At 43.6% G+C, this 25085-nt stretch overlaps 1 pseudogene; it reads right to left on the reverse strand.

The window, feature by feature from the left end:
• Window positions 1-821: 821 nt before the first annotated feature.
• The window catches only part of LOC110286020, a 41777-nt pseudogene continuing 17513 nt past the window's right edge, over window positions 822-25085 (reverse strand).

Below are 25085 nucleotides of genomic sequence, written 5' to 3' on the forward strand. Positions count from 1 at the left end.
AAAAAAAAAAAAAAAAAAAAAAAAAAAAAAAAAAAAAGTAAGTGATCCTGTTGAGGACTCCTAATAATGAAGGATACAAAGTCTCAACTGGCCATATCTTGTTACCAAACAAGGCTTCCAGCAGCCGGACTAGGTTACATTTAATTGAGTTTTTGTGGAAGGGGGTCCCATGGAAATTCTAAAGCAACCCAGGATGCTAAGACAAAGAAAGGCTTGTTCTCCATAAACTGCCCCATTGCAGAGGGCAATACCCGTGCAACTCACTAAACAGGGAGAAGTTGAGTGGTGCCCACATGGAGCCTTCACCCCTGCAATCTGGTCTCTTTGGTTCAGGAAGGTACTTTGGCAGGCTACCAAAAGAAATATGTAAACACCAACCCAGCCACAAAACCTACAGTCTGTCTTGCTTGCAAAATATGCATAGGGTAACAGTGGCACAGCATTTATGGAAATACCAACTTTGTATATGCTCACCCTAGCGAGTGGCACTGTCAGAGGGTGTGGCCCTGTTGGAGTAGGTGTGGCCTTGCTGGAGTAGGTGTGTCACTGTGGGTATGGGCTTTAAGACTCTCATCCTAGCTGCCTGGAAGTCAGTAGTCTGCTAGCAGACTTCACACCCTAAGACACCAACTAATACCTGATTTGACTTAGGGTCCACTCTATGAGACAGAACCCATACAAGACATTCCAGGATAATCAAGACCCAGGAACTAGATAGCCTAGAGATGTGGGTTAAAAGTGGTGTGCCACGTTTGGACCAGGGCTGGGCAAGGTGGACGTGAAAAATTTGACTGCATTCACTCCACGCTGCTGGGCAGGCGTCAGGCTGTGAGAAGCCACAGGACCCCACTTCGGGGGTCGGGAGTCCCAGTCTGAGGTCCCTGCAGAATGCCAGAGTTGGCTCGGACTCTCAGGCACCACAGATGCCACTGGGTGCCACAGAAGAGCTGGCTCTGGGGTCCACAGGCCAGGGACGGCAGGTTCTTGGGCTCTTGGACACAGCAGATGCCTCTGGATGCCACAGAAGAGCTGAGAACGGAGTGGGGGGCCAGCAGGCTGACTTTAGCCTGGAGTCGAAGGGAAAAGGGCAGGATGAGAACTCTGGCTGGTTCTTGCAGGGAGGAGAGTCATTGGTTTACTCAGGCAGGTGACTTGGTTTGGTGGAAGCCATGTCTGGGAACGCAGAGAGACCTCCTGTGTGAAATTAGGCACGGCTCGTTAGAGGAAGGAAGGCCTGCTCCATTGCTCCAGCACAGCAAGTCACAATGAGAAGAGGCAGTCCATGGTTTTAAGGTATTTATTGTCATTGCAGGAAGGGGAGCTAAGAAGGTAGTAGAGGCAGAGAAAGGCGGAGAGAGGGAGAGAGTAGAGAAGTAGAGGCCAGCCATGGCCACGTGGAGAGAAGAGGGAAGGAAATTCGAAGAGGGAGAGCAAGAAGGCAAGAGAGAGAGGCAAGAATAAGAGAGTAAGAGTAAGAAAGTAAGAGAGGGAGGAGGGAGCAAGCAGCCCCTTTTATAGTGGGCCAGGCCTACCTGACTGTTGCCAGGTAACTGTGGGGGTGGAGTCCAGACAGAATACCAGGGGCATGGGGCATTGCCCTACATGACTGATGGCCACAGAATTATGGAGCTGAGGCCTTGTGTCAGGAGCCTAGTATCTGGTAGTGTGGTAAACTTCCTTCCATCCCTTGCAGAGTTATCTGCTGGGTCTCCGGGGTTTTAACCTAGCTCAACCAGAAAACAGGCTGCCTTCTGTAAAACCAAACAATACCAGTCTAAAAATGAAAAAAAGGAAAGTATCAATAAAATGAATTTTACTGATACTCTGTTATACTTATAGATCAGTGCCTTATTCAGTCATCATTGGAGAGGCTTCCTCCAGCCAGGAACAGATGCAAAGACCCACCGCCAGACATACTCAGAGAGTCTACATGGTATGTCTCCATCAAATTTCCTCCCCTCAGAGCTTATAAAACCCCATGGAAAAGGAGGCAGGAAGGATGTAAGAACCAAAGAGGGACGGAGGGCATCAGGAAAACAAGGCTCTCCAAAGCAACCAAGCCAAATCCCATATGAGCTCACAGAGATTGAAGCAGAAAGCACAGGGCCTACATGGATCTGGATAAGGTATTTTGCAAGTATATTATAGCTTTTGTTCTTTTTTAAAAATTTTTATATAGAAATAGGAAAGTTTAATACCCATTGTTTACCAAAGATGGCAGGACATAGTTATAACACTAGAGCAAAACGGGATGAGATAAGAGGGGCAGAGGGACAGTGGATGGATCACACCAACTGGAGGAGGGACTTCCTTGGTGCCCCTGAGGCCCTCGGACACCTGACAACATGGCTCCAAGATGTACTTACTGAGGAAGATCAGAAGATGGCAGCACCCCTGAGTGGAGCCTGGAGCTTACACAGCTTAAGTGTTCAATGAGAGCTAGATTGAAGGATGGAGAGGGTCAGCATGGTAGCATCAGGAGCAGAGTCCCTTAGGGCACACCCCCTTCTCCTAATTCTACTAAGAGGTAGGTCTCCTCATACCTTGGTCTTTCACTACATAGCACATACCCCACTCCCCCAGCAGCTCTGCTCTGTCCGATGCCTCTCCCTGTGAGTGTTTTCAGAGTGGTTGAATCCAGAGGTGGGAGGAAGCAATGGCAGGAGCCGAGGAACAGGAGTTGGATGGAGGACGAGGTGTGTGAGCTTAAGATTCCTCCTACGTGTCTTGGAGATTGCTATTGCTCAGGAGCACCTGTTCTCCAGGCTTCAAGGCTGGCATCTGAAAGGTAGGGGCAGTTGGCTAAGTCGAAAGCGCCACCCAGGTAGCAATTTCCACAGGTGGACAGTCGGATGCTCTGTGCTTTTGACTTCACTCTTTCCAGTTCTTCTGTAAGACCACAGATGCAGTTATTACAGGCTTTCCTCTTTTTTTTTTTTTTTTTTCTCTTTTTCTTTTTTTCCCTTTCTCCACCTGAAGGAGCCTTCCGGGAGGCTGGATCAGGCTTCTTCAAATCTTCTGGATCTAGCAGCTCATCTGCATCAATGGGATCCTTGCTCTCATCCTCTACGTCAATGGCTGCAAGGGTCCAGATCTCAGCAGCTGCAGAATCCATCACAGGCCTCACTGAAGAGCCTTCATGTTGCTGAAAAGCTTAAGCTGGCTAGAAGAGCCCACTTCAACGTTTGGCTTCTTGCCAGTGACTTGGACAGGCTGTCACTGTGGTAGCCCATGTATTCCTGTACAGACTTCACCCCCTCGGGACTTAAAGGATTCCGTTGTAACTCATTCACTTCCACAAGGCCAGAAAGAGACAGAGACAAATGAACACAGCATAGAGGCCATCTTTACTTTTTCACTGTTAACTACAGCTGTCTTCACTGACCTCCTCCTGGCAGAAGGGTTCGCACTATCACAGCCAGAACCTCAGCGCTATGCAGAGGTGATCCCTGGGACACACCTGACAATGAACTCCAAAGCTGGAGTCTATCTGTTTGTTTGTTTGTTTGTTTTGTTTTGATTTTCTGAGACAGTGTTTCGTTGTGTAGCCCTGGCTGTCCTGGAACTCCCTCTGTTAACCAGGCTTGCCTGAAACACACAGAGATCCATCTGCCTGCCTCTGTCTCCGAGCTCTAGGTTCAAAGGCGTGGGCTACTGCTACCCAGCAAAATCTGTGTTCTTTATGGACAGACTTTAACAGCTGGTTTATATTTCCCATGAGTACTTGGCCCTCACTGGCCAGTTGACCCTTGAAGTCTATCCAGTTTTTAGGATCTCATCAGGAGATGAATCGTCCCAGAAAACTGCCACAGCTGCTCAGGGCACTCTGCCATTGCTGCAGTGCTGTGGGACCCCAAATCTGTTCCTTCCTAGCCTAAATATCCACTGCGCAGACGCAGGCTTCTTGTCTCCCTGGCTTAGTATTTTTATGGAATTCTTGAGCGTTTGAATAAGTGAGTCTTCTGATTCTTGTGCCTGCTCACTGGACTCTTTTCCTCCTGCTGGGTTGCCGCGTCCAATTTCAATATGATGGGTTTTGTTTTATATTATAATATTTTGTCATGTTTGGTTGTTATCTCTTAAAAGCCTTTTCAATCCCAGCACTTGGGAGGCAGAGGCAGGCGGATTTCTGAGTTCGAGGACAGCCTGGTCTACAGAGTGAGTTCCAGGACAGCCAGGGCTACACAGAGAAACCCTGTCTCGAAAAAAACAAAACCAAAAAAAAAAAAAAAAAAAAATCTAATGAGAGTCAGAACATATTGGGAGAGCAGGGCTGGGAGGAGTAGAGTGAGGGACTAGAAAATACAATTAGGATATCATGTATGAGAAAAGAATCTATTTTCAGTAAAAGGAAAAAAATGGGGATGGTCTAGGGATCACACTGAATACAGGTCACTTTTACATTTTATAATGATCACTTTCATGAGTATTTTCATATCATCCATCCCCACCAATTTCTTTACCTTTTAAATAACTTAATATTGTATAAATTATTTGGAAACTACAAATGCTTAGCAAGGTTAGAGCACAGCCTTGAAGACGGAGGAACATGTGTTATAGGGCAATACTGCCCCCTACAGGTGCTTAGCATGCTTTGGACAAGTCAGGCTCCTCCCAACCATCGGACTGTCCTGCAGCCTGAATCAGACCTGTCCTCTGTTTTCAAAAGGGACAAGGCATTTGGTCTCTGTCCACAGTCATCATTGCTCACGAAGCTGGTGATCTGGAGCCACTCCTGGAGGATGGAAAGCAGGGTGAGCCATCAGAGCCCAGAAAAACCACCCCGAGTGCAAGCATGCACTGGGTAAGACAGAGGCCAAAGGGAGCCCGAGTCCAGCATACCTCATGTCTGTGTCTAGAAAGGTCTCTAGAACGGGGCCACCAGGCTGACCACTAGGAACGCATTCTTAAGCTGTGCTTCTGAAAAAGACACACAGGTTAACTGAAGAGTGGCCAGTGGGAAGGATGGGCCAGAAAAGAAGCCATCTGGCCATGAGAGGAACTAGACCCCAGACCCGAGGAGCGTCTACTGTCAAGTTTTTGCCCATCTCATTCCAACTTGATCCATACTCATCTTCTTAATTTAGAATTCATTTTTCTTTTCTTATTTCTCTGTCCCATTTCCTATGCCCCATTTTGCAAGAGCCAAGCAAGATGTCCAACGCAGTCAGTCTTGGCAATTCTGGAAGCTTAACCCGCAAAGGGCCATGGCCTGACCTCTAGAGGGTTGGTAGAGACTGCTAAGCCCCATCTCTGCATTTGGCAAATGTGGGACTGGAAAGAGATGACATTCATATGGTGATTCTGCTCAACAGTTGCTGATGATGGCAAGGCAAGTGGTGGTACCAGTAGGTGCTGCTTAGATGTTTGAAGAGAGAGCTTCCAGATCAAATGGGACCAATCAAGGTGTGAAACGGATCTATGGCTCATAAGATGGGTGCACGCCAACTCAGAGCATTCTGGGTAAGGAAATCGTATGGGCCAAGGAGATGGCCTTTTCGGGGGTAAATTGAACTTGATGCTCTTGGATGAAAATGTTAAAACAGCATTTGTCACTTTCTCTTCTGAGATGAATTGGAGCTGACTCGATGGCCCATTTCTATGCATGAGCTTTCTACAGGAAATGGAGGAGCCTATTCTCAAAGCGCCACTGCACAGCGTAGATAGGTCTATCACATATAATAAATATGTGGGGAAACTTAGGAAATGCATCATCTGTTCTGCCTAAGCCCACATCACGTTCAGATATCAATTCCCCTCCACGCTGTGGGTGCTGCAAGCATGGGCTGAAAACACATTTGCAAGGTTCATTTCTTTCCAATAAAAGTGTTCATTTGTGTCTCTCCATATTTTACAATATCTGTTTTGGAACATTCTAGATAAGAAATTGAAAGAGACAGGAAGGAGAAAATAATGACAGAACTGAAGAATTGACAAAACTCAGTAAAATCAAGACATCACAAAATAGATATTAAATTATTGTTGAATCAACAATACTTTCAGCTGATCAACTAAAATAAAGCAATAAATACTTTATTTATTGTGTCTATTTTGTTATATACCTATGTAGATAGAAGATACATTGTGAAACACAAAGCCTTTCTAGGTTTAGGATCTGAGCAACCTCATAAATGTTCGAGAAAATAAAATATAGATTCTTTTATTGAATTTTTTCGATTATTTTTACATATATTTGTGTGTGTGTGTATGAATAGACATGCATGCATCACAGCACACTTGTGGAGATCAGAGGACAGTCTTTGGGAGTCAGTTCTCTCTTTCTATCATGTGTTCTGGGGGTCAAACTCAGGTAGTCAGGCTTGGCAGCAAGAGCCTTCACTTAACTTGGAGCCACTTCACGGGCCCCAGAAAGTCCCATTTGGAGCATAAACTAGAGCAGTGACTTCTTCAGTGACCTTCTCCTGATTTAGAATAAATTCCTCATCAGAATCCTTGAGTCCCCACACAGACCACTTTTGTCACTTCTCTGAACCTGGCTTGTCACAACTCCCCTCTCAAGTGGAACTGTCTGGTTTCACTGGAGACTCAGTTGTGTCATGTGATGTTTTTCTGGAAGCTGAGATGATGTTTTGCTGAGAACAGATATGTGGTGGTTTTCTGAAAGCTGCCTGGTGAAAGGTAATGTGATGTTTCGCTGGAGCGGACACTTGAGAGGACATGTGATGTTTGGAAAGGATACACGTGTAACCCAACAGACAGTGGACTGTGGATGCTCTGGCACTGGTTCGCCTTGCTTTCTTCTCTGATCTTTACTTGTCATAACTTAGTAACTTTGTAGAGAAAAGTGCCCCAAAGAACTTCTGGTGATAGTCTGCTCCTTCTTGCTACTTTGTCTGACTCTTGCTGATCAGCAGAATCTCACAATTTCTTCTGGATCAGCTTCTGCTGCTGATTCTTGTTTGGTGTTTTGCTAGTGGACTGGACTGTAGACAACGAAGATTGGAACTGCCCCCAAAGAACTACTTCTAAACAGGTCCACACCCACTTTGTCCTATTAGCTATCTTCCTCCCCTACCTTTGGTCTGTGGGCTATAAAGGAGATTGAAGCATTTAAGAACCCTTATTAATGTAGGTTTTTAAAATATATAAGCCCACCCCTCACTCAGTGTGGCCCTTGTCTGGATTCTCATTCCAGAATGTTCAACTTGCCAATCCCTTTATCTGGAATGATCTTTTGATAGTGTACCTATCTTGCCTTTTCTGGACTCTTTGTTTCTTCCATACCTCAAGCAAGCAAGTTACCAATTGTGTAGTTCATTAATTTCTTATCATAATTAGGAATGATTTTGTTATTTTGGCTGTTTGCTATCGAGTCTTAGACTAGAAGGTGAGAATGATCAAGACAAGGACTTAGACTATCTTTTGTGCCACTATCTCCTGCTCTCTGACTAGTGTATGCCATACAGAAGAGTCCTTACATTGAACATGGACTTGCTAACATATGAGCTTCAGTCTACAAAGAGCAGGTTCCTATTGCCTATATGGTTCATGACCACTTGGTGAATGAATGTATGTATTGAAATTTTGAGTTGCTACCATGAGGCGCAGAAGAAAGCTATAGTTATTTGTCTGCTGTTAGAATTTGCTCTTGTTTTTTTTTTCTTCTTCTTCTTCTTCTTCTTCTTTTTTTTTTTTTTTGTTGTTGTTGTTTTGTTTTTCAAGACAGGATTTCTCTGTGTAGCCCTGGATGTCCTGGAACTCACTTTGTAGACCAGGCTGGCCTCGAACTCAGAAATCCACCTGCCTCAGCCTCCCGAGTGCTGGGATTAAAGATGTGCGCCACGAGGCCTGGCTTTGCTCTTGTTTTCATTTGATCTCTTTTTATTCTAAATTGTTCTCAGACACACCATTTAAATTCTCTAACTATAAATTTTCTTTTATAAAGACATTCTTCTTTATTAAAACAGACAATCTGGGTCAGTTAAATGCAAATTTCAAAGGCAACATTTTTTCAAGACAATTTTAGTAAAACAGTAAAATTTATTTGCTTTAGGTTTTATTGAACCATAATTTAGACACATAAAAATTTCCCACTTCAATGCATAATTTCATGAGATGTGGTGTTTCCATGGCAACACAAAGGCCTTTCCTGCGCTTCTGTACTCAGTTCCCTGGAGCCTGCATCTCAGGCAACTACTGCCTCTCTAGCTACCACCCGAGGTTTGGTTCTTCTACAGCTCTCGGCTTCAGCATTTTACCTGCTGCGATCTTGGGTGTCTCTTTGCTTTCCCCTCTGCACAGTGTTTCTGTGACTGACCCACATTGTCAATTCCCAGATAATTTTAACCCCCAGTACCCTTTGTTGGAAGGGAACTCAGGCTTTCTCAAGCTCCTCTGAAGACAGGGGGCTTCTTTGGAGTGAGTTTGAAAGTACCGGAAGGTGGTAGTGCCTCCTGACTAACGAGCTAGCCTTGTTGGCAGGACCAGATGATAGTCAGCACTATATTTGCTGACTAAGGAAGCTTGGGTACCAGTTGACATAACTTGTCTCGCTTTCTCAGTTACAGCTGGGATGAGCAGACTGCTTGACTTGAAGTTGCCTGAGGGGCACATTGATCAAGAATGTGAAATGTGAATATCTCTTATAAACAGCACCTCTCCTGGACTTCAGGTACCATGGAGGAACTGCCTCTGTGACACACTTCTTTCCTTCCCATTTCCTTTTTAACGATTTGTTCAACTCAGACTCTCTGTTACAGGATGATTAAGCCTTGGAAAGGAAAGGAAAAAGCTTGGACCATGGATCCATTTGTTTCTGAAAATTACCTAATTAACAGTTATTTTATGTATATTTCTGTTTGGTTTTCATTGGGGAGAGTACATATGCAGATGTATGGAGGCCAGAGGAAAGTTCAGGGGTTCTCCACAGCAGCACTCAGCTTGGTTTATGAGACAGAGTCTCTCACTAGCATGGGGCTCACCTGATTAGGGTAGGTTGATTAGCCAGTGAGCCTGAGACCTGCCTGTCTCCACTTCCCCAGCCCTGGAATAACAAGTCCACATCACTGTGTCTGTCTCTCACACAGGCTCTGAGGTTGATCAGAGGCCTTTTGTTTATACAGCATATTATTAACTCAGATGGCATAGTTACTTTCCTGTTGTTATGATAAAATATCCAGACAATATCAACTGTGCTGGTTAGCTTTTTGTCAACTTGACACAAGCTTGGGTCATTTGGGGAAGAGCCCTCTCATTTGAGAAAAATGCCTTCATAAGATATGCCAGTGGGCAAGTCTGTAGAGCATTTTCTTGATTAATGATTGATGCGAGAGGGTCCAGCCTATTGTAGACCATGCTGAGCTCTGAAAAGGTGATCCTGGACAGGGATGAGAAAGCAGGCTGAGCAAGCCATGGGGAGCAAGCCAGTGAGCAGTGTTCGTCTCTGGCCTCTGCTTCAGTTCCTGCCTCCAGGTTCCTGCTCTGAATTCCCTCAGTGACAGTGTATAACCTGCAAGTAACAAGCAGAAATAACCCTTTGCTCCCCAAGTGGCTTTTAGCCATGTTTTGACATAGCAAAGAAACCCTAACGAAGACAATCAACGTAAGGTAGAAATTTCAGGTATTTTGACTAACAGTTCCAGAGGGATACAGTCTGACATGGTGAGGAAGACAGCAACAAGCAGAGAAGGCACGGCGGTAGGAGAAGGAAGCTGGCTGGTCACAATATTTCCACAGACAGGCTGCAGAACATAAACAAAAAGTGAGGCTTGGGTATAAAATCTCAAGCCTACCCCTGTGAACCACTTCACTGTGAGGGGCTTCACCACACACAGCTTTCCCAAACATCAGCTGGGAACCAAGTATTCACCAACAAGGGACTCTGTGAGACTTACATTCAGACCACAACACTACCTCTCCCGGCCTCTGGAGAGTAATTCAAAATAGGTTTCCCACCAGGGTCTATTTTAATAGGTATCTCCTTCTCGGATTAACAGATCAGAACTTTTTTAGCATATTCTAATTGCTCATTTACATACAATACAATGCTTGGGGGGAGGGGAGAAATGAAAGTAATGTTGCTCATCAATAGACCTTCAGCATCAAACTTAAGTCCATTTAAGCTCAGCGGCATATTGATCACAGTGTGGACATAAAACAGTTCTCATGTCCAACAGGAGTGAGGTCAGTCTGGAAACACTGGTTCTGCCTTCCCCCTGTATACCATGTTCCAATGTGGAAATGGTTGCATGAAATAGATTATAGTAACAGGGCAAAGAAAGCTATACTTAAGGCATTCTTTATTCTTTTATGGCCACAGATATGATGGTGTCATCATTGGCCTTTGGAGTGGTAGAAGGTCTCAGTAGGGGGTCTAGACTGTTTATTCCAAAAGAACTTGCCTAATAGTTACAAGGATTGGTTTTTAGGTCAAACACAAGAGGTGGAGGATGGATAACTCTTAAAAAAGAGACAAGATCACTTAGATCTGGATCTGCAACATTCCAGCTCTCCACAATCACTGACCTTGGGCTAGTCTGCCTTGCAGGATTTTTAACCTTGTAACACCTCCCCTCGCCCCCACCCACCAGCCTCCACCCCAAGCCTGCAGGGAATTTCAGATCAGGAAGGAATGAACTAGCTGCTCAGAATTGGTTGACCTCGGAAGCTGGAGGCTTAGCTTGTATGATTGAAATTTGATTCAATTGGCTTAGCTCTGGGGATGGAGGGGTGGGGTGGGGGGGCTTCTCTTTCTACTTAATCAAAGAGATTAACCTCATCCAAGGAAGAAATGGTTTATTTTGGCTCACAGTTCTATTTGCTTAACTCTGTGGACTACTCCGGTGCAACAACTGATTCCAGTCTCACTGCAGGCACTGCAGAGGGACAGGAGTTTGGTCACGTGGTCTCTGCCGGCAGGAAGCAGAAAGAGAGCTAAAAGGTGGTGCCCAGGCACTCTCTCCTTTTTCTTTAGGTGCAGATTCCAGCTCATAAAATCGTGTCACCCACATTTCAGGTAGATCTTCTAAACTCATCCCAACCCACAAAGTCCCTCACAGTTATGCCCAAAGGCTTATCTCTCAGTTGATTGCAGATTTTTAACGGCTAACACCCGCAAGCCCATCTTTTGTCAATTTGACAACCAGAGATATCACTTTAAAGCCACAACCTGCCACCTTTCTTTGCAAAGGCTCATAACAAAAACCACACTCAACCCAACTTCAACCCATGGTCTTTAACAGTTCCACCAGAGTTCAAAATTGTAGAGAATATCAGAGACATCAAAAAGAAAGTTACACCCTCACAGCATACAATGGCACAGAGTACAGTTTCCTGTTCTAAAAGGAGAATGAGGACACAGCCAGGGAAGATCAAACTAAAGCCAGACTGAAGCCCAGAGGGCAAACATCAAGCTCTGCAGCTCTGTGTTTGGCATCTGAAGTTTGTGATGGAGTCACCCAGGATCCACACGAGTGTGGGTAACCTCACCCATCCATCTCCGCTGTCTGTGGCACATCTAGCCTGTCCCTTGGGCTGACTCCACTTAAATCCTGCAGCTATCTTGGCAGAAATATTACTATCCTGGCATCTCCAACATCCTGGGAGCTCTGCTACAACCTAGGCTTTAGCTTCCATGAAGTGAAGTGACCCCAGAACTTCTTTCCAGGAATCCAACCATGCCTTAACCAGCTTCTGGAATCTTGGCAAAAGCTTCACTCGTGTGTGCTCATGCCTATAAAACCAGAACCACATGGATGCTGCTGCTAAGTTCTGCTGCCAGCTGAAGGTGTAACCTGGCCCCCTTTGACCACACTGGTATCAGCCCCTGTCTGACTCCCAGGGTGACCTACGGAAACACTTCTGTGGGCAGAGTTGTTAGGCACCTTTTTTTAGGGTGCGTGTTCACGGGTTGGAGTCTGCATGGAACTTTTTCTTTAGTCCCACTGCAGAGCGCAAGCTTTCTCTTTAATGGTGATTCAATTTTTAACAATTCCAGTTGCTTTCCCTGCATCTTCCTTGTCTGATTAATAGGTTAATTTCCTTAGTCAGCTAGTAAGCACATAGAACCAAAATGTCTTCAATATCGATGCTATGAATAGATTCCTTTCCCGTGTTAAAGATTTGGGAAGCTGAGACAGGTGATTGTGTAGCAAAGGTTAATAGATTCGTGTGAAATGCTCCATAACTAGAAATTTAAGCAAAGCCATATCACAATCATTTTTGTTTATGAACAGTTTTTGTTGTTGTTGTTGTTGTTGTTGTTGTTGTTTCCTAAGCAGCAAAGTGCCTACCTACAGAGAACATAACTAAAATAACGGTAAACGTTGGCTGGATTAAGCCAAGGAAGCAGTGTCTTTAGTTTTACAGATGTGACTCTTAGCTATGTTTACATGCTTGTAAGGAATCTTTACAATTGGAGTAATGGTTCCTCCCGTGAGTCGCACAAATATTTTCCAGCTCCTTTGTGTTGAATTTCCTGCCTGGTAATTATCTTCTTGAAACAAGGACACAGTAAATGATAAATCTGTACTGAAGAGTTTATTCTTTAGAAAAGATTCACACGCTACCTATTGCTAGTGAACCTTTAATCTGCAGGAAAAGTAGAGGCATTAGACTGATTGATAAAGAAATTAGGGGCCACGTATATAGGGAACAGAGCCAAGCTGGCCTTGAAGACATCAGGCTCCACTTCAGGCCCTGCTTCCTCACAGGTAGGCATGGTTGACCCACAATCACAAACAGTGGATCCTGAGTGGGGGATCCTGGCAGGACATCCTGGAGCTAAGAGACCTCAGGCAGCAATGAGCACAGTAAGAACAGATTCTCGAGAATAGACTTTCAGGAGGCATCTTCAGTGAGACAGCTCTGTTTACTGGAAAAGTGGGGGACAAAGACCATTGGAGAGTGAGTAGGGGCTATCTGGATGAGAGCACATCATTGGCTGGGACTAGGGTGCTTAGGATGCCTCATTAGCATAAAGAGGAATTCCAGGCACTGCTGAACATGACCTTATAAGGCAAGAGGAAATTTACTGTGGCTACCAGGCTACATGACCTCCACTGGGTTGGGGTGGGGAAGAGGTGAGAGCACAGGGTTACATGTGCCAGGTCATGAAGACCTAGGCCAAGGAGAGGAGCCATTCTAGTTCTGCCAACCTCAGGATGAGATTTCTGAGGTTTGAACACACTTCAACCCCACTCTTGCTCCGGACATGCTACTCCGGTCTGCTGGCTCCCTGGCCCCAGGATCTCTGTCTCCTGAGTGCAGGAGTTACAGATTTGAACCAGCATGGCGGGTTATGATGTTTCTTTTCATAAAGATTTTGTTGTTCATATCAAATGTTTTCTTCTCTCTCCTGGTCCCTGCACACACACACACACACACACACACACACACACGCATCCCTCTCTCTCCCATCCTTATTTGATTTCCCTGAAATAATTCCATGTAGAACTAGTTCCTGACTACATCCTGTTTAGACCATGTACCTCACGAATGCAGAAACTAACTGTAGTTCTAGCACTGGCTGGAGTGTTTTGTGAGACTCACTTTCCAACGAGAAAAGGCCACTTGTGAGTTAAAGAGTCTACAGGGCTGAGGGACTGGTTACAACTTAGCTGTTTTAAGGAGCCAGGTATGCTGACACATACTTTTCATCCCAGCATTTTGGAGGTAGAGGTAGGTGGAACTTTGTGAGTTCAAGACTAATCTGGTCAATGTAGCAAGTCTGAGCCCAACCAAGGCCACATAGTGAAATCTTATTTCCCAAACCAAACCAAACGAAGAAACCAACCAACCAAACAAACAAAAACCCTGATGCCAAGAGCCATCAAGGAGAAGCTAAAAACTAGCAGGTGATCTTCCTGAGATGGTTCTGCCATCGACTAAAATCTATGACTGACAGATTTTCTTCTTTAGGCCAGGCCAAAGAGATTATATTTGAGGAAATATTCCTGCCATTAATATTTTTCCTGATATTATTAAATATATAACAATCATTAGGTATTGACCCATTCTTTTAAGCAGATTTCTGCAGAGATTCTGTAGAGTGTCTGATTTGATTAAAACAATTTCAGGAAGACAGTGTTTAGAGATGGTTTTAGTTGCTAGAAAGATGTGATAAAGAGGGGGCTGGAGTGGTGGCTCAGCGGGTAAGAGCACTGTCTGCTCTCCCGAAGGTCCTGAGTTCAAGTCCCAGCAACCACATGGTGGCTCACAATCATCCGTAATTAGATCTGATGCCCTCTTCTGGTGTGCCTGAAGACAGCTACAGTGTACTTACATTTAATAAATAAATAAAATTTTTAAAAATATGTAATAAAGTTAGAATCAAGAATAGAATATGCCTACACCTCAGAATAATAAGTAAAGGCTACATAATAAGAATTACAATGAGAATGAACACTCTCAGATCCCTAGGAGTGTTCGCCACATTGCCAATAAGGTGCAGGATAAGACTAGACACCTCATGCCTATAGATTCTTCTTGACACGGTAGCTTTAAACATCTGATGTACACAGTCCTCACCAAAACTCCACAGCCATTCTATGTAAGTTTATTGGTCATTAACTGTGTATTCATTTCATGTGCCCATTCATTGAGTTGTTTGACTTTGGGGTATTTAGTGGGGTTTTCCGTAGTGTTTTACATGTTCTAGATATTAAGCCCTTTCCTGAGGTATAGCAGTAAGGATCTTCTCCCATCCTGTAGGCTGTTCACTCTGTGGATAGCTTCCCTTTGCAGTGTAATCTCATCTGTCCATTCCTGGGGCTGATTCGTGTGCATCTAGGGTTGTATTCAGGATGTGTTATCTACACCAGTGTCCTGAACTAATTCCCTGTGTCTTCCTTTAGCCATTTCAGGGGTTTTCGTTTCAAAGTAAGATCTTTAACCAAATTAAAAATGATTTTTTTTGTAGGCTGAGAAGTGTGGACCTAATCACATTCTGCTGCAGGCAGAAGACATCCAGTTTTGCCAGAAATCTTTGTTGAGAATGCTGTCCCTCCCAAACCCCGCCATGTTTTTGATCCTTTTGTCAAAAATTAGTTGTCCATGCTCCCATTCACAATATCCTCAAAAGATAAAATATGTAGGGAAAAGAACTAACCCAGGAAGTAAAGGATTTCAACAATGAAAACTTTAAGCCCTGAAGAAAGAGGTAGACACTAGAAAATTAAAGTGCATCTCATGCTCGTGAGTCAATAGATTTAACATTGTGAAAACGAACATTTTACCAAAAATTAATTTTTAAAGATTTATTTATTTATTTATTTTATGTATATGAGTATACCATAGCTGTATAGATGGTTGTGAGCCTTCATGTGGTTGCTGGGATTTAAACTCAAGACCTTGAGAAGAGTAGTCAGTGCTCTTAACCACTGAGACATCTCTCCAACCCCAAAAGCTATTTACATGTTCAATGCAATCACAATTAAAATTCCCACCTCATTCTTTGTAGAAACAGGAAAAATTATCCTAAAATTCACATGAAACCAGAGAAGACCTCAAATAGCTAAAAACAACCACAGGATTGTTCAGCTGAGCTGTAAATTTGTTTCAGCAGAAAGAACAATGCTGAAAAGATCACCAGTCCAGACCTTAAGATTATATTATAGAGACATGGTAATAAAAACAACATGGCCACTTGGGAGGCAGAGGCAGAGGATTTCTGAGTTTGAGGACAGCCTGGTCTACAGAGTGAGTTCCAGGACAGCCAGGACTACACAGAGAAACCCTATCTCGAAAAAAATAAAATAAAATAAAAACTAGCATGGCATGTGTACTGGCTTGTTTTGTGTGTCAACTTGACACAAGCTGGAGTTAACACAGAGAAAGGAGCCTCCATTAAGGAAATGCTTCCATGAGATCCAGCTATAAGGCATTTTGTCAATTAGTGATCAATGAGGGAGGACCCAGCTCATTGTGGGTGATACCATCCCTGGGCTGGAGGTCCTGGGTTCTATAAAAAAAGCAAGATGAACAAGGCAGGGGAAGCAAGCCAGTAAGCAGCACCTCTCCATGGCCTCTGCCTCAGCTCCTACCTCCAAGTTCCTTCCCTGTGTGAGTTCATGTCCTGACTTCCTTTGGTGATGAACAGCAATGAGAAAGTGTAAGCTGAATAAACTCTCTCCTCTTCAACTTGCTTCTTGGTCATCATATTTTGTGCAGGAATAGAAACCCTGACTAAGACAGCATGGCCCCGTAACATGAAGGTCAAAGGAACAAGGCTGAAGACACAAACATGAGTACATGTAACTTCTGCCATTTGATATTTGACAAGGACACCAAAAACACTAGCTGGAGAAAAGAAATGTCTTTAACCATGAAACTAGACCTGCATCTATCACACAAAAACTAACTCTAAACCAACTATGAAAGGTGAAACTGCTAGGAGGAAACGTCAGCAGAGCCCTACACAATAAAGGTTTAGGGGAGGACTTTCCGGAATAGGCCTCCATTTTCCCAAGGCCAGCAACACAAAGTCAAAAACAAAAGACCTCCAAAAATAGGCCTAGGAACTGAACAAAGAGTTCTCAAAAGATGAAAAATAATGGTTAAGAAGTAAATGCAAATCAAAACAACGCTGAGGTGTCATCTTATACCAGTCAGCATGGCAAAGATCCACAAAACAACTGACAACAAAGGCTAGAGAGAGTGTGGGTGTTAGGGACCCTCATTCTCTGTTGATGGAACTGCACACTGGAGCAGTCATTATGGAGACCAGTGTGGAGAATCTCAAAAAGCTAAAAAATCAGTCTACCATAGGACCCAGCTATACCACTCCTTGGCATGTGCCCAAAGGTCTCAACACCTTACTCCACAGATCCTTATTCAGCCATGGTCACTGCTGCTCCATTCACAATAGCTAGGAAGTGGAAACAATCTAAGTGGTCTTCAGCTGACAAGTGGATAATGGAAATGTGGTCCATACATGCTCTGAAATACTATTATTCATTTGTAAACAAAGGAAAACTGTGAGCTTTACAGGAAAGTGAAATGTGTTGTGGATAGCCTTGGGGCTAATTATATTTGATGTTAATTCTGTTCTCCTGTGAGTGGTTTCAAACAAGGAATGAATCAGCACTCAGGTGATTTCCTGTAAACCTGCTTCCCACCTTAATGACGATTGAGCAGATAAAAGGGAAGGTGGAGCAGAAGGTGGGGAGAGAGAAGAAGGAGAAAATGGGAGAGGGAGAGGATGCAGAGGAGGAGGAAAAAGAAAAGTGGAACAGAAGCACATGGCCTGGAGAAACCACAAGTTCTAAGGGGCCTCATAGATGTGGAAGATGGTAATATAGTGGTAGAACTGCCCAATCTAGGCACATAGCATGTATTCATATTAATTGTGTTGTGTTTTCATTGCCGGGGCATATTTGGGTGAAGATTTACTGCAACAAAGTAGAAACGATCGTATTGAGTGAGGTAACCCAGACCCAGAAAGACAAATGTCACATGTTCCCTTTTAACGGAGGCTTCTTACTCAAAATCTTCAGACATGAGTACATAGCCTGAAGTGACTACTCAAACCATAAAAGTGTGTTGGGAGCCATTAAGACAACACAATTGTCCTGATCTCTGAATTGGGCCTCTCCCCCCAAGAAGAAAAGGGGGTCAAAAGCGGGCCACCGACACACCGATTCTGAGAACAACCACAGAATGTTCCAGCCCTAAGTCATCACCGATGTCCTGACCACACCCTGATACCACCAAGTTCCTGCTTCCCTGTGTAACTGCCTAAAGAATGTGCAATTCTATTGCCCCACCCCTCCTGCTGATAAGTACCTGTACTTCCCCTTGTGCTTGTGCAATTCTACTGCCCCATCCTTCCTGCTGAAAGGCACTTCCCCTTTTGCTTGTGCATTTAAACCTTGGGCCTGGCTAATACAGTGGGGCCTTGATGCAACTCAGAACGTTTCGGTGTTGTTATTCGCACAAGGCTCTTGTCTCTCTCTACCCCCCAATTTCCCTCGAGACCCTCGAATAACTGGACCTGCTGGACGGGTCAAAAGTGAAGTAGATTATTGCCAGGGTGGGGGGAGGAGGGAGACAGAGGAGATAGGAGGATACAACTGATCTGATCAGGGAAAGAGGAAAAGGGGGATTCTAGTTAGAGAGGAGGAGAGAGATGAATACAGAAGTAGAGAGGGGGGCAAAATAACAGTAACAAGACATGAAAACATCATAAAGAATCAATTATCTACCTTTAAAAAATCTATAATACATGCAAGTCTGTATATAAATATAGTTTAAATGAAAATTTCTCATCTGGGCTGGCAATGCCCCCTCTAAGACTCAAAACTACCTGACAACAAAACAAAAACAGAAATAACAAAACAAAACAACAAAACCCACCAGGCATGGGAAGCCCCTCCTTTTAGCTGTTGTTCAGGGTTGTGCAAGAGACTCCTGACACTTTACAGCTCATTTCTATTGCCTTTAGTTACCCCCCCCGCCCCCCGCCGGAAGGTAAGTTCTTATTGTGGATGACACCATGCACTTTAGACACAATGCTCAGTAGCTCTTGGGCTGGAACTGACCTGAACGCCTTCTCCCTGAGGACCAACTTTCATGGTACCAGAAGAAGCCATGCAAGCTTCCAAATGAGGGACGCAACCAACAGTCCTGCCCAGCTATGATGCCTTTGAAGCACGAAGATGGTCAAGTGGTGGTAACCAGTGGTTCTCTAATTGAACATAATACTGACTCAGCAAGAGGGAAACCATGCCTGGTACTGGACCTAACCGACTACTCAAGGCCAATGATCCTACAACTGACACTTTACTAAACAAGCACAATCCATAGCTACATCCTAAATATTTGCCTTTCTCCCCATAGATAAGCATTGCCCTAATCCCCATCAAGAACACTTCTCTCTGTAACAGATAGGGTTCATTACAGAAAACCACGCCCAATCAAAATGCAGACTGTGAAGCCAAGATATATGCCTACACAATAACTCCCATACCTAAGGCTCAGGGGACACTGCAGAAGAGGGAGTAGGAAGATGGTAAGACCTAGAGGATCAGGAGTTCGCTGTGAGATTGTGTCTCCTAGGAATGTCAGAAGCTACACTTTTACTAACATGGCTGCCTAAACATAAGCTGAACAGAGACAGCAACAGACATGATAAAGTGCAGAGGGGAAAAATCCAGGAGACTTCGACCCTTTCTGAAAAACTATAGGCAACTAAGGAATGCTGTGAGTGGGATGAACGTTCGTCCCCAGGGAAGAGCACACCAGATCATTTTCTAAAATATCTGATGGTCAGCTTTGAAAATGCACATACAAGTAACATTATACAGACAGAGCGGGTTGTATTTATGTATTTCAGAAGATATACGTATATACAAATATGTGCATGACAACAGTTAATAAAAAAGAGACCATTAATTTGAAAGAGAGAAATGGGGATATATAGATTAATATTATATAGCAAAATAAATAGATCTTAAAAATTAGGTGTCCATTGCTGGGAAGGTTTACCTCTGGGTAAGAAGAATGAAGTTATGTCATTTGCCTGTAAATGGATACAACCAGTAATAATCATATCACGTGAATTAGATCAGTATCAGAAGGACAAATACCACATTTTTTTCTCATTTTTGGTTCTTAAATTTTACATAGACGTGTAAAGCTATACATGTATATGTGACACGAAAGTAGAAGAGGAAGTGTATAGGAGAAAGAAAGCAGAAGAGAGGATGAGGTAGGGCATAAATCCGGGAGCATGCTCAAAGTACACTGTAAACCTGCATGGAAACGCCCTCATGTAATCAGTACTGTGTGTAACGAATACAGCAATAAAAAGGGCCATGAATCATCAGGATAATTAAGATTTTCCATATTGCCCTGGCTCTAGATTTGGACTCAAGTTGGGTCATCATTCACTACAGAAGCCTCTTGCAGCAGATCGTAGTTAACACAGAGACACAACTGGGCAGCTTTGAACACCCGGCCATAAATGAGATTTTTATTTATTTATTTATTTTTTGAGACATGGTTTCTCTGTGTAGCCCTGGCTGTCCTGGAACTCACTCTGTAGACCAGGCTGGCCTCGAACTTAGAAATCCGCCTGCCTCTGCCTCCCAAGTGCTGGGTTTAAAGGCATGTGCCACCACCACCCAGCAAATGAGATATTTTTATCACCCGTCTCCTCAAGGCTCAAAGATCCATATGGAAGAGAAGGCAGAAAGAGTGTAGGAGCCAGAGTGTGGATGGGACCAAGGAAACAGCATCTTTCAGACACAGCAGGACAGATGTGCTCACAGAGATAGACAACGTGCACATTTGATATCTGCTGGGAGAGGGGAAATCGGTTTGTTCAAATGGAGAGTCACTGGTATATCAACCATCCTCCAGAGTAGCCCAGGCCCAAGAGCTGTTGGCCAACACAAAATGGACTCCATGTTTTTGCTGTGGCTTTTTCTTTTTCTTTTTCTTTTTCTTTTTCTTTTTTTCCTTCCTTTCTCCCTCCCTCTCCCTTCCTTTTGCCTCACTGGATTTTTATTTTCTAGTCTGTTTATTTTCTTTTGAGGGAGAGAGGAAAGAGAGAAAATGGCAGGCGTTGTGTGGATAGAGATGTGGGAAGAATCTGGAAAAACTTGGAGAAGAGAAAAAAGTATGTTCAGAACATACTGTTTGAGAAAATAAATACATAAATAAGTCCCATATTCTATTTCTTTTCTGTTGGAACACAGTCCAAGAATGAAGATTTGTGAGATTTCTGAATGGTTGTGAGAAAACCCAACAAATCAGAATACAGGTCTTGTAACCTCGGTTTCTTCTGAACATGGAAGTGTTCTTGGATTATGTTTTCATGCTCCTCCCAGGTGTAAATGATAGGAGCAAGTTTGCTTTAGTTGTTATTCTTGTGCCTCTATGGGAAAATGCTTTTTCCTCGTGATTGCACACTTCACTCAGGTGACTCTTCCTAACTCTCAGAGTATAACTTGTCCAATGCTCTGAATAAAGCATGAGTTTAGTCCACCTAGTGTTTTAGATCCCACTCTACTATTCATGACACCAACTAGAGCAGTAAACACTTTTCCCCAAGATACTCCCAGTATTTCTATTCTAGAGGATGCTTTTTTGATTATTTTATTATAATGAAATTATGTATATGTGTGTGTCTGTGGGGAGTAGGGTCATGTGCACAGGAGTCAGGTGCCCACTGAGGCAGAGCTGTCAGATCTCCTGGAGCTGGGTTACAGGTGGCTGTGAGATGCTTGACATAGGTGCAGGAACTCAAACTCGGGTCTTCTGGAAGAGTAACAGGTACTCTTAAGCACTGCGCCATCTCTCCAGTCATTATCAACATGCTTGTTCTGCAATGCCCGTCTTCTATAGTCACTTAAATCTATTCTTACCCCAGAAGATAGCTATTCAGATTATAGTCTATTTTTTTTTAATGCATGCAGAGTAAGCTGGGGCTTTGCTAAGATTTAACAAATTCAAATTGTATGAAGCTTTCATAACTCTGTCATCCACTCTTCCTAAAGCAAAGTTTTCATCCTCTGAGATGTTTCTATTCTAGTGCTTTTCCTCAGTGAGCCTGGGCTATAGCTCAGTGGTACTGCGGTTGCTCGGCATGTGTGATGTCCTGGGTTAATTCCCAGGAATGGGGGTCGGGAGTGGGATTACAACTACCTGCCTGGCTTTGAGGCTGACCCAACTGAGGTGACAGGGAATGAAGGGCATACATGTGTACATAAAGATTGTGATTAGCTGGGCAATGTGCTGTAATAGAGACACCATCAGCCTGAGAATTCAGCATGTGTGTGTGTGTGTGTGTGTGTGTGTGTGTGTGTGTGTGCGCACGCGCGTGCACTGCTGATCCTGGAGGTGGATTTACAGTACAAGGCTGAACAAAGAGGTGGGGTTTTATGTACAGCTGAATGGGGAGGATGTGGGCTAGCTTATCTCAGTAGGAGGAGCAGTTTCAGGCTGCAGTCATCAGAGGCTGTGGGTGATAGTTTCTGCATATGCCACTTTAGCTAAATGTCAATCCTCCTTAACATCCGTGGACCAGAAGGCTCTGCCACTGAAGCCTGACCCAAGGAAGGCTTTGCCACCCCCGTGGGTGTGAAGCACTGGGAGCCTTGATGTGGCTGTGCTCATATCAACAGCACATGCTCACTGAGGATTCATCCCACAAACTATAGTATTTTCCTTTGTCTTTATGTTTGACTTGTTTTGTTGTTGTTGTTGTTGCTGTTGTTGCTCTAAATTAGGGTCTTACTATGTAGCTCAGGCTGACTCTGAACTCAGTGAATCCCCTGCCTCCGTCTCCTGAGTACTGAGTTTACAGGCAAGAACAATCAGGCTTTCTTACTTGCCTTTATGCTACACATTTTTACTAGCATTTCTTTATGGAAGAATTATGAAACTGTTAGCAGAAGAAGCCATTGATATGTTAGATAATTAGGATAAAGGATCGAGGTAATTTTAGAGTTTTACTTTGATGAGACAGACTTACCCACGTGATAAGACTAGGCATTAAGGTGTTCTGAATCTCTATATATTCAGATTTAATTTTAGAAAAATTATGATCATGGATTATTCATCAGCCAAATAAAATGATAAATTACCTTCCTCCCCAGTCAACTGTATTACTTCATTTTCCATGACGTGAATCTTAATGTCATTCGGAGCAGCTTTATTCTCAGAGGCATTTGCAGTACCTCTTCTTACGAGAGCGAAAACCCCCCACCAGAACTCTCATTTTGATTATAAACTCCAAACCGTCAATAAGAGCCAACCAGTAAGGCTGGGTCTGCGTCTCAGAGGCAGAGTTTTGTCTAGCACGTAAAAGGCACTGAGCTCAATGCAACCCCAAAGAGCAAAACATTAACAAAAGTTTAGAGGAGGAAAACACACATGCACATTTTAACTGGTCTGTAGTCATCAAAAGGGGGAAATAACATCCTGTGCACAGATAAGACAGAACTGGGTATTTTAAACACACAAGGTTAAAATGGGAAGAATCTTTGCGCCTAGAAGGTGAGACAACATGTTAACTACTATTGACGGAAAACCTTTTTCTTCAAAGAGATATTTTCTTCTAAGGGAGAAGTGGGTACCTGGACTCAGTCAGGGGTCTTGTGAATGCTGAGCATATTGGGCCACTAAACATGCACGTCCATCACGGAAGATTGGAAATCAAAATATGCAGTCGTTCTTACCGGAATCCTAGTTGAATGGATTTTTACTGCATTTCATGTACTAGCCACTGAAAACTATGCAATGCCTGAGGTGGATTCTATTAGGCACAGCAAATGCATCAGTGAGTGGATGGAGGGAGCCTCCTCCCGTGGAGTTTACAGTCCAAGGGATGAGATACAATAGACATCCAACTACCAACTTGTTCATTCATTTGTTGATAAATACTCACTGAGGTTTTATCATGCGCCAAACATTGCTGTAGGAATTTTGAATATAGCAACACCTGAAACTAGTAAGAATTTTCTACCCTTGGGTTGAGTAATGTCTTCTTGTGAAATAGGCTACAAAGGAAAAATGGAGGTTGCCAAGGGAATCTACACAACATCATACACCTTATAGCTTCTCTCTCTCTCTCTCTCTCTCTCTCTCTCTCTCTCTCTCTCTCTCTCAGTTTTTGGTTTTTCGAGACAGGGTTTCTCTGTATAGCCCTGGCTGTCCTGGAACTCACTCTGTAGACCAGGCTGGCCTTGAACTCAGATATCTGCCTGCCTCTGCCTCCCGAGTGCTGGGACAAAAGGTATGCACCACCATGCCCAGCTAAGCTTGTCTAAAATCTTCTGAAATACATTTGAAATGGGGTGAGCATGATAAAAAGCAGTCATGTTATCATAGAAGCTAGTAAAACCTACTACCCTCCCCCCACCCCCGTCTGTCTGTCTCTTTTCTAAAAGGGAATAAAAGTGAATCAGATTTTATCAGATTTTCAGGAAATAAAAAAAAAAGGAAGGAAGGAAAGAAAAGAAAAGAAAAGAAAAGAAAAGAAAAGAAAAGAAAAGAAAAGAAAAGAGAAATGGGGTGGGAAACTGACCCTTGTATAATGTTTAGTAAAGCCTTTATGTCTGGCTTTAGGTGAAATGTATAGTAAGCTTTTGTGTCTGGCTTTGAGTGAATTGTTTCAGCAAAGCCCTTGCTATGGTTGGGCCAATCAGTAGAGGCTGGGAAATTGAGCCTGTTTGAACCTTGAAGAAATGTTGTCCCTCTTGAGAGTGTGCACTTGATGCTACGTGAGAGCTTGCAACTGCACTAATCTTGGTCCTAAAACACTCGTGGAAACCTGGAGTTCTTACTTTTCGTTATGGCTAGCCACGGTCAGAAAGGACTGAGACTTGTGTGGGTGGTCTGCTCTCATGACTAGCAAAGGGCAAGAGAACTTTGGTAGCTAGGCCCTTTCCCAATTAACCTTGCATAGTGCTTGAACACAGTAACTGGAGTGAGCCAGCTGGGTGTCAGTTTTCCCCACGAGGCTGTACCCCTCTGCTCCTTTGGAAAGCAAAGGCTTAGCATCTTGGTGAGCATTTCTCTTTACTGTGGTACCTACAACCAGCATCGATCAATGCCCTGGTGCTTTCCGAGTGCCGCACCTTCAGAATGAGGTCAGGCTGCACTTGGTTAGAAAGCCTGAGGTTGATGAGGGAGGATTTTACTTTTCGGGTGATGACTCTGAACTTTGTACTTAACTTTAACGTGTATGTAACCTACAAACAGACAAGGTACTCTTGGCCACTTAAATGTCTATACCTAGATTGAGCCCTATATGAAAACGTGTCAGTACTTTATGTTTGTGTGTATGACTTGGCTCGGAGAGACTTCTAGCATTTCCAGAACAGCTGGTAAGAGCTCACTGTATGGACCTTATCAACTGCAAGTATGCACCCATTGGTCAAACTTAGAGAAGAGGCTACAATTCTTGGGATGCTTTCAGAAAGATTGCCTGTGTATCTTGACTGTTCTGACTTTCTTCTGTGTTTTGTCAGGTAAGAAAACATTTTTATATATTTGCATAAGTGGAATACATGCCTCATATTCTATATGTTTAAACATACTGTCAAAATTCAGTGTTTGTACAGCTTAAGGTTGTATAACATTTTGTATTGAACTCATTGACTTTTGCATGCTAGTCAAGG

This window comes from Mus caroli, chromosome 19 (genome assembly GCF_900094665.2).
Source record: "Mus caroli chromosome 19, CAROLI_EIJ_v1.1, whole genome shotgun sequence".
In the NCBI taxonomy this organism is placed as follows: domain Eukaryota; kingdom Metazoa; phylum Chordata; class Mammalia; order Rodentia; family Muridae; genus Mus; species Mus caroli.